The sequence below is a fragment of the Galeopterus variegatus genome, unplaced genomic scaffold, assembly GCF_000696425.1.
Source record: "Galeopterus variegatus unplaced genomic scaffold, G_variegatus-3.0.2 Scaffold1648, whole genome shotgun sequence".
Lineage (NCBI taxonomy): Eukaryota > Metazoa > Chordata > Mammalia > Dermoptera > Cynocephalidae > Galeopterus > Galeopterus variegatus.
This window is the reverse complement of record NW_007727759.1, coordinates 70,077-84,074: the sequence shown is the minus strand read 5'-3', so window position 1 is coordinate 84,074 and position 13,998 is coordinate 70,077.

Below are 13,998 nucleotides of genomic sequence, written 5' to 3'. Positions count from 1 at the left end.
GGGTTGCGATCTGTTGCCGGTCACGAAAAAAGACAAAAAGGGAAAAAAAAAAAAAAGAAGGAAAAAATAAAATAAAATAAAATAAATAAATTAAAAAATAATAATAAAAATAAAATGGAAAAAAAACAAACAAACATGGGCTATCTCAGTTGCCATATACCTTTTGTCCCTTTATATGCCTCCTCTCCCTTCCTGGAACTTGGCTTTAATGACTGGCACTCCAGAAGTCATCCTGTGTCCACAAGGGAACCTCAAATATGAAAGCTATGTGGTAAGGATAGTAGAACAGGATGACAAAAGGAACCTGGGTCCCTGATGATTTTATGGAACTACACAGCCGGGGCTGCCTACCTGTGGACTTCTCATCTCATGAGGAAAATTAAACCCAGAATTTAAGTTACATTTTTTCAGGTCTCTATTCCTTACAGTTCCTAATTTAATCTGAATTCCCTATCTGTTCTGAATTCCCTATCTGAATTCCCTATGTGTCCTGCAGGAAGCAGGACCTCATGGAGGAGGTGGGGTTTGGAGAAGTGAGAAAACATAATTTGCTGGCTAGAAAACGGGTGACCCTTTTAATGCAGAAGTGAAATATTTATTCAAAATGTTGCTTCTTGGAAAGCACATCATAAGCTAACTAAGGTGGTATCTTTTGGGGCGGCCGAAGTAAAATTCAGATTGTTGGTGCGTGTTGGCTCCATCACTTCTTGCCACATTTAGCAAAGTCCTTTGACAGAAAGATGAACTCACAGTAGAGTTAGCCAGCTTGCAAGAAGAGATGATAGGAGCATAGCTTTACTAAGGAAGGAACTCTGCCTAACGCCTAATCTGTAAGTTGACTAGAACCCTATAATTTGGTCTTGCACAGCTGAAAAAGCCACCTGTTTCCATATTCCAAACTGAACAGATTATTAGTGATGGCAGCAAAGTGGCCACCTTGGAAGGAGTTAAAAACTGTAGCTCCATGCCTTTGTTAAAGCCAGCCTTCAGGAATGAGATCACCCATTTTCTCAAGGAGGCTGAAGCAGTGGCCATTAAGACAAGAAGGGACTGACGGGCAGAGCTCAGAGGTCAGCAATAAAGAGTCAACAGTTCTCAGGCTTAAAAATTAGGTCTAGAGGAGAGTTTTGACTGTAGCTGTTTGTGTATGGAAGCAAATTTACTAGAAGCAAAGAGGCTAGAAGCCTACTAAGCTTTTGAGTGATCATGTTGTAAAGCAATGCTATGGGCTGCCTGGTGAAAGCCTGTGACTTTTCAACCTTCAAGCCCCGCCCCCCGGGTCCCCTAAATCCACACTGGCAAGAGGCAGACTATGCTGGTCTATCAGTCAGAATCCAATCAGGGGAAAGAAACAACATCAATTATTTTAAGAAAGAGAATTTAATATAGATAATTATTAACCTGGTGTTAGAGAACCAAAAAGGCAAGAAGGGAGGGCCGGCCTGTGGCTCACTCGGGAGAGTGCGGTGCTGATAACACCAAGGCCACGGGTTCGGATCCCATATAGGGATGGCCGGTTTGCTCACTGGGTGAGCGTGGTGCTGACAACACCAAGTCAAGGGTTAAGATCCCCTTACCGGTCATCTTTAAAAAAAAAAAAAAAAAAAGGCAAGAAGGGAAATTAAAGTATCACAAAGGGAGTAACTGCCAGAAGTAGCTACCACTCCTATCGCTGTGGATCACAAGGAAGAAGGGGAAGTCATTTCAGTTTACAGGCTGGAACTAGAGTTGCCAGGCAAAATACAGCATACCCAGTTAAGTTTGAATTTCACATAAACCACAAATAATATTTTAGTCTAAGCATGCACCATGGGATATTTGGAACATATTTATGCTTTAAAAAAATCATTGTTTATCTGAAATTCAAATTTAATTGGTGCTCAGAGTTTTTCTTTGCTAAATCTGGAACCCAGACGTTTGTGGAGAGGAGGCTGCTTGGCAGGGACAGGTATCTCTGAGGGGCCACAGTGAAAGGTGATTCTTTGAATGGTATAAAAGTACAAACTGAAATCAACTGCTGATACTGGAACAAACTGTAGCTGCCAGAGTGAAAAATAATTGCTGAGGAGATGTTGACAGGAATAGGAAGTAGACAAGAAGAAGGATACCCCTTCTCCCTCTTCCAGCTTTATGGTTTCCGTCTGGTGTTCTCTATTGACAGCTGGCAAAAAAGAATGGTGGTTTCCAGAGTCTCAGCTCTGGCATCACAAAGAGCATACGCAGTGGATTTGAAGCGGAGACACAATACATTACAAACCAGCACAGCTGGGCAGCTGCCAAGAAAAACATTTTCTCCAATGCCCACCTGAGATGTGGACACGGAGAACAATGGACTAGGAAGATCCATCCAGAGAAGAGATTCAGCGGCTGGCTAATTGACTGGTAAAGAATTTACAACCCTCAAGGTGCTGATATTACCAAGGTCCAGGGTTTGATCCCTGTACCAGCCAGCTGCCAAAAACAAAAAAACAGAACAAAACAAAAAAAGAACTTACAACCCTGCCTGGGCTGGGAATTCTCACTATTCCTGCCATAGGGTTTTTAATAATTGCCATGGATAGTGACTTCAGGGGTTTCACAATCTCTCTCTCTCTCTCTCTCTCTCTCTTTTTTTAAAGATGACTGGTAAGGGGATCTTAACCCTTAACTTGGTGTTGTCAGCACCACGCTCTCCCAAGTGACCTAACCAGTCATCCCTATATAGGGATCCGAACCCATGGCCTTGGTGTTATCAGCACCACACTCTCCAAAGTGAGCCACGGGCCAGCCCCTACAGGCCATGACATTATAGCTCCTTGTTGGGAGGAGGGCAGCTGGAGCATACCTCTGTTGCAGTACAAGCTATCCATAGCCTAGCATATTGCTCTTGACAAATCAGATGCCTGCTGACCAGATGTGCAACTTCTATTATTGCATATTGTTGGGAAATGCACAGCTGTTTCTTATTTTGCTATTCAAGTATCCCACACATCCACTCTCAATGGAAACCTGAAGGTACCCCAATATATTAGTCTGTTTTCTATCACTTTAATAGAATACCTGAAACTGGGTGTTTTAGTCCGTTTGTGTTGCTATAACAGAAATACCTGAGACTGGGTAATATATAAGTGATCACTTTGATTTTTGCAATTAATTATATATTTCATTTATACGAGTCAGTGAAGTTTTATTAAGTTTCAAATTTTATTTTTATAAAAAAACATAATAGTACATTGGAATGTATCAGTATTAATGTGCTATACTAACACTTAAAATTGTTTCTATTTATAGCTATTTGACTTATTTATGCTAAAAAATGTGTTGGCTATTCACTTCATACTGCTTCTCTCCTGGAAACTGGAAATGCAAAGAAAAATATGATATGACAACTAGCTCAAAATGACAATTAGGGTGATAGAAAGCACAGGGCAAGGAAGCTGCCAAGTGGAAGTAAACACCTGAGTAGAGTCCTAAAAAGTGATTAAGTCCAACTAATTCAAAAAAAGAAAAGAATAGGATTGTAAAGAAAAGATATAATATGTCCAATGTCTCCAAATTATGAGAATGCATGCTGTTTTCAGCATTAATCCATTCATGAGGGATCCTCCCCCATGACTCAATCAGTTTCCAACACTGCCACATTGGGGATCAAATTTCCACATGAGTTTTGGAGGGGACAACACATCCAAACTCCATCACTGGGTAATTTATAAGAAAACAAAATTTTTTTCTTATAGTTTTTGAGGCTGGGAAGTCCAAGACCCAGAGAACACATCTGGAGAGGGCTTTCTTCTTGGTGGTAACTCTCTACAGAGTCTTGTGGCAACACAGGGTATCACATGATTAGAATGGCAAGAGCTAAAGCTCTTTTAGGTGCTCTCCTTACAAAGCCCCCAGTCCATGCCCATGACACCCATTAAACTATCAACCCATTACTCTGTGAATGGATCAATCCATTCACAAGGGCACAGTCCTCTGATTATATCACTTCTGAAAGGCCCTACCTTTCAAATACTATAATTGGATTTCCCATCCTCTTAACACTGTTATGATGGAGATCAAGTTTCCAATACATGAACTTCTGGGGGACACATTTGACTCATAACACCTCAAGAACAGGCAAAGTGTCCGTAGTTCCTCAGTTGGCTCTCTTTTGAAAGAAACTATCTAATTGTTCTAGGTGCTTCTCACTAGGACAGATGTTGACAGTGGCTGGCCACAATAAATGCAGAGCTAATACTAGAGAGAATACAGTTATCTGTGGTTTTAAGTTCAGCACCATAGCAACTGCATGACCACCTTCTTATAAATGGCCCCTGTAATAGGCCACACACTTCTCAAATCCTGGCGGTGCGCGTAGTGTGGCTCCCCAGTGAGAGCTTGAGTATCCTCAGTTTTGCTCACTGCCGAGGCTTCCTGAATGTGGAACTGGACAGTTTTTATTGGTGGCCTCTTCCTGACATCAGAACATGCTCTGTGACTTCCAGAGTGGCTATATACATGGTGTATTTGCAATTGTTCTGGCCCCTCCTGGTCTGGGGAACAATACAGATGGTCTTAGTAAGGAGGTATAGCCTTTTCCCATCTTCCCCAAATGGGAAACAAATATGGTTAATGTAAACAGTCTGGTGGTTGGTTATATCCATATGTGCTCCATGGTCCAGAATATGCAGCATGGTTGTCACTCCTCATTCAGCCTGGAGGAAAATATATATTGTCTTGTGACTACTCTGTTGAGTGATTTCATTGGACTCAAACTGTGGGAGACTACTGTCTCCTGTATGTTTCTGTCTACAATCCATATGGCACCAAGTTGGGAAACTGAACATCCCATAAATGCATCATTCATACAGAAAACAATGCAATTGGAGCAGACCCATGGGAGAAGCTTGCTGGATATCATCACAAAATGCCACCTTTGTTTCTCTCTAGAAATTTCCTTTTCACAGCCTATGGATTGGGCCACCTAAGGCTGAAAGACATTGCATGTTCAGTCAGCTGATCGTTCCTAACCGGGCATCACTTGAGGAACACATTTCCACAGGTCAGGAAAGGGGCACTATACATTTCTCTCCTGCTGTGTTTTCATGCAAAGCATTGCCATACCTTGAAAAGTAGTGTGCTCCTCACCCTACTCAAGTACCAGGCCCTTGGCCCTGTGCATGTATTAGTGGGAGGACTGTCGTGGTTTGGTGAAGAACACGTTTATAGATAGTGTCCTATCCTGGGTCAAGTATCGCATCACTAGGAACTTGGAGACAGATGGCACCACGACACCATCCCTTTCCCCAGATGGAACAAGCACGTCTACAGAGAACCATCATGCCAGAACATGTCCTGATGTTAAGGGTAGGGGGGTTGTTTTTTTCTTTTTTATAGAGCAAAAGCCACCCTGTGGGTATTCACAATTTGTCTCTAACCACTAGGGGTTTTCATGAATGTATCCTTTGTCACACTGCAGAAGAAGGTCAACTTCTTGACAGAAGCTGTCTCCCAATATCAGACAGTACTTAATAACTTGTCAGCTATCAGAGAGGGGGTTATGCTGATACTTAAATCAATTGCTCTGACATGTTAAAAACTAACAACAATCAGCTCAAGATACCCTATGATATTTTAAATCAAAATGATTAAGGAACAGAGAAGAGAAACAAACGGTGCCTGCTGCACTAGTTTTCTCATTCCCCTTTGGGAAGACAGGGTTGATTCTCCTCCCTTGGGAGGACAAATTGTCCCTTGGAGTTTTCAATTCTTTATTTTTTCTTCGGAGCCCCTGGGTTTTAGATTCTGCGTCATGGTGCTGTGCCATTCATGATGCTGTGTGTGCTGGATATTGGCACTCAGCATCCATTCCCACCTCCTTCTAGTGTCCCTGCCTGTGCTGCAGAAACTGGAAAGCTAAAATGCTACAGCCAGGGTTTGGAAGGCAGAAGGGAGGTGGAGGCCATCTTCCAGCTGCTTGTTGCTGATGGCAAGCATGACCGCAGAGGTATGTGGAGAGTCTGCGGCAGGGCTCCAGGGTCCAGTCACTAGCCTCGTGGGAGTTGAAAGGCTGTTTTGGGGGCAGCAATGGTGGTGGTGACTTCCCAATCCCTGGATTGCAGCCATAGCAGTGAGTTGTTGAACTCAGCAGATACAGTGATGGTCTCCTGATTTCTCACGTCCTTGCTTGCTGCAAAGATGGTAGCTACCCTGATGGATAGCTTGGAGTCATCTCACGTCCTTGCTTGCTGCAAAGATGGTAGCTACCCTGATGGATAGCTTATCCCGCAGAGTCCACTTCTCTAGCCTTCCTGGTAATTTCTATCACTTATTTCTTGGGTAAATCCTTTCTGTTTAAACTAGCCAGGGTGTTTTCAGCTTACAACAACTGAACTTTGAAAGATATACTGAGGTTCAGGGCATCCAATACTAAAGGTTTGTTGGTCTAGGTGGGGATAATAAGTCCCACAAAAGACCAAATCAGATCTAGGGATCATAATGCCCCTGGATATCCCCCATGCTTAGTTGCCAGGGCCATGCCCTCAAAAGCCCTTTTACTTTCACAGTAATCCAGCACAGGGCACATGTACCATAGCCATACAATTTGGATCCTGAAAGCAGGAGATGTGGAATGAATACTACAGGGTAAGTTCCATGTACAGTTGTAATTAAGGTGAATGCACCAATGACATGACTTCCCAGGATAGAAGATACAAAAGATGGAGCCTGTAGAAGCTTGGTGCTCTTCACTCCTGATGACTTCTTCATTGCCATGATGATCAGAAGTCCTTGGGACTAGAGCTGGCCTCTGAGAACTGAGTGGCGAGGAGAGCCACACTGGGAGGAAAGATGTAATTGCTGCTGCCTCTCTCTAGGTGTCTGGTTTTGCAAGACATAAGTAAACTGCTTTTCTTTGATGGATAGTACAGTGGTGTTTGGCTGACATTTTGCCACCTAAAATTATTAAGTTATTTTTAGAGCGAAGTGCAGTTTAGCCTTTGACAAGCTGCAAAAGATAACCTAAAACATTGGTTACAGCATGGCATTATAACACCAAGGTCAAGGGTTCAGATTCCTGTACTGGCCAGCTGCAAAAAAAAAAAACAAAAAACAAAAAACAAAAAAACGGTGTATATATATGTGTGTATATGTGTGTGTGTGTGTGTGTGTATCCTAAACCACCCCTTTCCATCTCTATCCGCCTCTACCCTAACCCCAGCTATCAGCATCTCTCAATCGTATCATATCTCTCCCCTGCCTAAGATCCTTCAAAGATGTTCCACCACACTTATAAAAAAATCCAAACTCCTTAACTTGGCCTACAGATCCCTAAGTAGTCTGGCCTCTGCCTCTATCCATTTACATTTCTTGCCACCTGGACTGGCTACATAATTTGTGGGGTCAATTGCAAAATGAAAATGCAGGGCTCTTTGTTCAAAAATTAGTAAGAATTGCAAGAGAGCAAGAGCAGAGCACGACGCCAGGCACAGGCCCTTTCTGAGTGTCAGGCCCCAGGTGACTGCATAGGTTGCAAGTCCATGAAGATAGTGTTTCTGTCATCCACCTCCTCGCCCCAGTGCATCCTCCTGTTTCTTAGACACTGCATTAGTCCATTTCTGTTGCTTATAACAAAATACATAGAATTGGGTGGTTTATAAAGACAATGAAATTTATTGCTTACAGTTTCAGAGGCTAGGAGGTCCAAAGTCCAGGGAACACATCTGGTGGAGGCTTTCTTTGGTGGTGACTTCAGTGATGGCAGGGTATCACATTGCAAAATGGCAGAGCAGAGAGTAACCTCCTCATTCACTCTCTTTTTAAAGCCCTCCAAAACATGCCCATGACCACCATTTTTAATCCATTCATTATGGCATGGTCCTACAATCCAATCACTTCTTCAAGTCCCCACCTTTCAATTACCGTAATAGGATTTCCCAGCCTCAACAGTTACAGCGGGGATTAAGTTACAGGGGGACATTCAACCCAAGGCAGAAATGTACCAATCTGTTCTAGAGCCTTCGTTCTAGCTCTTCCTCTTCCTGAAATGCTCTTCTGTTTCATTTTCACATGGCTCACTCCTCCTCATTAGAGTCTCAGCTGAAAGGTCATGAACTGAGAGAGCCAACCCTGAACCTCAACCTAAAGTAGCCATTGAATCACTCTTTGATGCTGTGTGTTATAATTCTTTGCTTTGCACCTCATCTATTTCCTTTTAAAAAATTTTTTTTAAAGATGACCGGTAAGGGGATCTTAACCCTTGGCTTGGTGTTGTCGGCACCACGCTCAGCCAGTGAGCAAACCGGCCATCACTATATAGGATCCGAACCCATGGCTTTGGTGTTATCAGCACCGCACTCTCCCCAGTGAGCCAACGGGCCGGCCCGAGTTGTGTATTTTTATTGGTCATTTCCCCATGTTATGATTGAATTGTGGCCCCCCCTCCCCAATTCCTATGTTGAAGCCCTAACTCCCAGTACCTCAGAATGTGACCTTATTGGGAAATAATGTCCTTGCAGATGTAATTAGTTAAGATGAGGTCATACTGGAGTAGAGTGAACTTCTGATCCAATATGACTGGGGTCTTTATAAAAAGGAGACATTCGGACACAGAGACGTATATAGGGAAAATGTTATGTGAACCTGAAGATGACCATCTACAGGCCAAAGAGAGAGGCTGGGGACCGATCCTCCCCTCGCAGCCCTCAAAAGAAACTAGTCCAGCCGGCACCTTGATTTCAGACTTCTAGCTCCCCCAACTGCGAGACAACGAATTTCTGTTGTTTATGCCATCCAGTTGGTGGCACTTTGTTACAGCAGCCCCAGCAAACTAATGCATTCCCCATAAGATCTAAGCTCCCTGAGAGCTGTAATTAGTCTTGTTCCCACCCGACCCCAAACGCACCTGCACTGTTACTTAGCACCTGGTACTGTGCGATTTAACCGTTTCACTAGCATACGAACCTGAAAGCCGGTCAAGGGAAGTGAGTTATGTCTTATCTTTTGTAACCGCTACTCAGTGAAGGTGTATTGCGGATGTGCAATAAAAACCTGTTGAGTAGATTAAACGGTTTCACTCCTTTCCATATTTCTGTGAAGAGCGCCGGTAGGTAAACTGTGTGTGGACTGATACGTCATAGCTCTTATTCCCCAGGCTGCATTAATATACACGACGCGCTTCTAGCTCTCCGGACAAAGAGACTAACCCTTGGCAGGTCCCTCAAGTGGGACTCAAAAGACCCAACAGAGATGCAGCCTTTTACAAGCACTGGTCCTTGCCCCTTTTGGCATCTTGGTACTTGTAGTTTTGTCCACTGTATCTTTACCCGAAAAGTGAGCGCTGAGACCACAACTCCCATCACCCCGCGAGCACTGGTGTCTTCAGAGCGCATCCTCCGGAGGGGGCGCCCGCGCCACTGACCAACCTGCTGGCCGAAGGACCCGCCTTCCTGAGCCCCAAAGCCTCCACGATTGGTCAGTCGCCCCGCCTCTCACCGGAGGGGGCGCCAGGTGAATGAAAGGGGAGCGTGTTGGTGCCCCTCGCTCGGTGGCGGCGCGGCTGGAACCCGCTGGAAGGTGAGAGCCCGAGAAGCGGGTTGGCGCTGGCGCTTTCATTGGTTTGGAGGGGGATTCGCGGCACACCAGGAGGCCGGGAGCGGAGTAGCAGTCAGGTTGTCCCCTCTCGGTCAGTCCCCTTCGGACCGCCTGGCCCTGGCAACTCCAGGGACCCCAGCCGAGCGAACCCTCAGTCGATCACCAACCTCCTCCCTCCTTTCCAGTTTGGGCAGGGGCGGGAGCAGGCGCAGATGCCCCCTCCTCTCCGGGCATTGGGCTGCCCCAGCGTCGCCGGCGGTCGGAGAGCCTACCCGTTGCGATGGTGAATGGTTACCAGGCGCGACGGCTCGGCCAGACTGGGGCAGTGCCCGCCGCAGAGGTGGTCACTTTGTTCACGGAAGGGGCAGGGCCTCGGGTCCCACCCTCGGGGGCCGTGGGCCATGCCCAGTAGCTTGTTCGGTGGCCCTGCAGGTCGTCTGGCTCTGGACTAGGCAGGGTCCCCCTGTCTTACCAGCAATTTTGCAGGTGAACCAGAGATGCAGTTGACCCTGAAATTCTTCCTGTGGAGATGGAAACTCTTCTCAGTTGTCGTTCCAGTCCATGCGTTGGAGAAAGGAGTGATTTCCCCATCTCGTCACATGGTGTCCTGGAGTGTTTGGGGAGGGCAGTTGTATAGTGGTTAAGGATGTCAACTCGGGAATCAGTCGGATCTCAGTTCCAATCCTAGCCTGGACGTGTTATCGGTGTCTTTGGACCTCAGTTTCCTCCTCTAAAAAAGAGGATATAATGATAGTATCTACTGCACTGAGTTACTGTGGAGTTAAAATGTAAAGTACTTTGTACAGTGCTTCATAAGTAGTGCTCAGTAAATGCTAACAATTGAGTGGGTTTTTATTCTCAGGTTGGTAGTATTGGAGGAATCTTGTTAGAAAGGGTCAGTAGGGTGGAATTCAAGGCTGTGTTTGGCCCCTGAACAAGACAGTTGTGTGATCTGGTTAGGATTCCCTCAGTAGTTTATGGGAGTTGTATTGCAGGTGGAAGTGTTGGCATCTGCCCTCTCCTGAAGAACAGGCACTATAAGTGGTTCATTTTTCTATTTCTGGTATCTTCCTTGTGTCAGGCATTGTATGTAACCAGTAACTGTTTAATTGAATTGGAACCATGGGAAAGTTGGGAGGGTCCCTGCCATAGTATGGGTAAATGTGCTTCTGAGAGCAGTCTACCCTAAGAGCTGCTTTTCTGGGAGAAGTGGTGATCCTCAGCATGTCCCAGGGGTGCAGAACAGTGAAGGCAAGTGGGATTGACATAAATAAATATTTCCACAGTATATACCAAGTACAGGATTAGGGAAAGGTTTGAAGAAAGTAAGTGGATAGACTTTTGCAAAGTAAGGGAGTATTTGCATGACTCAATAGGATCAAGAATATTTGCAGTGAGAAACCCAAAAGAAATAAATGTTAGGTACTATTTCTGGAAAGGAACATCTTCCAGTGAGAGATGGAAGTGCCCTGTGAAGAGGCCCTATAGCAAGTTAAGGAGTGTTGTGCGAACTTTCGTATTTATCTACCTGGTTTGCCAGCTCCCTACCCCTCTGCCCCCCTTTTTTATAGTTAAAAAAAAAAAAGAGCAATACATGCACATGGTAAAACATTCCAGCTGTGCAGGAAAGTTTAAAATGACAAGTAAAGGTCACTCCACACACTTCTTCCCCCAGGGTATCTGCTGTTAACTCTTTCTTGTATAACCTTCCAGGAAAAAAATTGTATATATGTGCCAACAGAAGCATAAACACATGGATGGTCTCATGCTGTGCATTTTGTTTTGCATCTTCCTTTTTTCTCTTAATACATCTTGGTGACTTTCTCACATGAACACAGAATTCTACCTGGTTGCGTAGTATTCCATTATGTGATTGTAACATCATTGATTGTACTTGTCCCCTATTGACGGACATTCAAATTGTTTCTACTTCTGTGCTAGTACAAAAACCTGGTGCAAGGTTTTTTAATCTCTGAACTTATAATTTGATGTATTTGGGGGAATATATCCAAAAGGGCAAATTTATAGCAATAACCTTTCTGGAGCAAAAGGTGTGTGCATTTTAAGTTTTGATAAATATTTCCAAATTCTCCTCTAAAATGGTGTTTCAAATTACATTCCCACCAACACTGGGTATTATCACATTGAAAAATGTGATTTTATCAATCTGACAGATTTTCTTTCAGTTCCTGTTTCAGGACATACTCAGCTCCTGGCTGAGGCTTCCCCAAATTGATGTCAAACTCAAAGGTCTGGCTGCCTGGCCCCAGATAAAAGCAAACCAATCAAAAGTCAAATGTTGGTGAAAATGGAAGTCAGCTTTTATACAGGAGAACTGGGGACCTGAGGAGAGATGTCAGGCTAACCCATCTCTTCCATAAACATGAAGGAGAATGGCAAGACTAATGCCCATCTCCAAGACTCAGATTTACTGAGGGGTTTTTACTGAGCGAAGGGCACATGAACCGTAAGGGGAACATGTCTATGAGTCAGGTGCAAGGTCTCTCAAAGGCCTTGTCTGGTTTCTGTTCTCATCTTCATTGTCATCTCAGGACCCTGCAAGATTTTGATTTGCTCCAGAGTAGAATCAACTTTTCTGCAGTCTTGTGTGTGGTTTCACTTTGCAGAGCTATGCGTGACTTGGCTAGTGCCCAAGGTCAGCTTCCAGTCATTTGGCCTTGATCACTTCTCAAAACTCTACAAGTCTCAAAGAAAGAACTGTTAGTTTTGCAAAGTACTGATTAGCTTCTTAGACTTGTTTTCCTATTTAGCAAGCAAGATAAGAAAGTCAGGGGGTAGGAAGAAAGAGTGAAGAGAAGAAAAACTGTCCTTCCTAAAATCTCCCCCCCCACCTCTTTTATAACACCAGGGGGTCACTGGTTTGGATCCCTGTACTGGCCAGCCACCAAAAATAAAAATAAAATAAAATCCACCCCACACCGTCCCCTCACTGCAGCCCAGGCAATTTTAGGTCCCAACCTGTAGTATTTAAATGTAGGATTTTTCTATATCTTCTTTTTTCTTTAATATTTTGATTGTCACAGGCAGTAGCAGGAACTGCTGAGAAGGCTCAGTTGTGGCAAATAGAAGATGTGAGAGTGACACTGAAACCTTACTCCTGTGAAAACTTTCAGAGTTGACTTATTTGGGAATAGTAGAATTTTTCAGATATCTGACAGTTTTCTTCCTTTTTGAACCAAAAAGTTAACTTTAACTATGTTGGATGAGAAAATTCCCCAGATTATGACATAACTTCCCTGAATTTAAAATGAATATAAGAAGATAAGAATCTTCTTGATTCTAGCCTTAGGCTCATCAATTATAGCCCCGAGCCCTAATTTAGTGATGTCCTTAGGCTATTTTGAATATATAGGAGTATTTCATACCCTTAGATAAATGGCCTCAGGCTATTTTAAAAATATTCTTAGGTCTACTTCTTATTACTTTTTTACTTTTTCCTGGCTGTTAGCTCTCACTTTTAAGTTTGTCAGTTTATTTGCTTACAGAGGCTCCTTTCCACTTCCCTCCCTAATTGGTTCTCTAGTTTCTAAACTTAATTCTATCACTTGTTATAAATATGTATAAAGTAGGTGTAAATTGCCATTCAGTTAGGTTGCGGTGGGTCTTTTATGAAAAAAAGTCTGTGCAATTAATGCAGAGGCCTTGGGGAATCTATTTTTCCAGTGGAGGGATGCTTTTATGGAATAAGGGGTGCCTGGTTTATGGCTGGGTGAGGTATTGGTGCACTTGATTTGTGGAAAGGAAGAGTAGTTGAAGAGTTGTTAGTGGTGGTTTGCAGCTCTACCTAGGTCTTTTGTGTTTCCAATAGAGGGAAATGATATATTTGGTTGTAAGTACTTCTCTGAGTTCAATGGGTCAGAGAAGTTTCTACAACCAAGTATATCATCTTGGTTTTACCAAGTATAACAAAGTAAAGTAAAGTAATTAAGGGAGTAGGAGTTGATGGATGATTATGTGGTTTGTGTGATGGGAGAAGATGAAGGGGAGAGCTTAGGGAAGAAGGTCAGTGTCTCCATCTTCCTCACTGCCAGGTGGATTTTCAACTTGATTTATACTTGTTCTGCTTAGAAGTTAAGAAAGGAGGATTCCTGTTTACTCAGCAAACCTACTTTATCCGAAGCACTCTGCCAGGTGCCGTGGGGGATATCAAATTGAATAAGACATGGTTCATGCCTTCAAAGGGCTTGTAGTCCAGTGACAGAGAAGGTCCAGGACATAAATAACAGGCAGGAGTTATCCAAAGGCAGTGGAGTCAGTCAGTTAGGAGCCTGTCAGTTGCAAGCAACAGAAAACCCAACTTAGACCAGCTAAAGCAAAAAGGGACTTAATTGGCTTCTGGCACAGCTTGAGTTGGGGCTCAGCTGGTGTCCCCAGGTTCCATCAGCCTGAACTGTGCTGTCGTCTTTGTTAGGCTGGTTTCCCTGA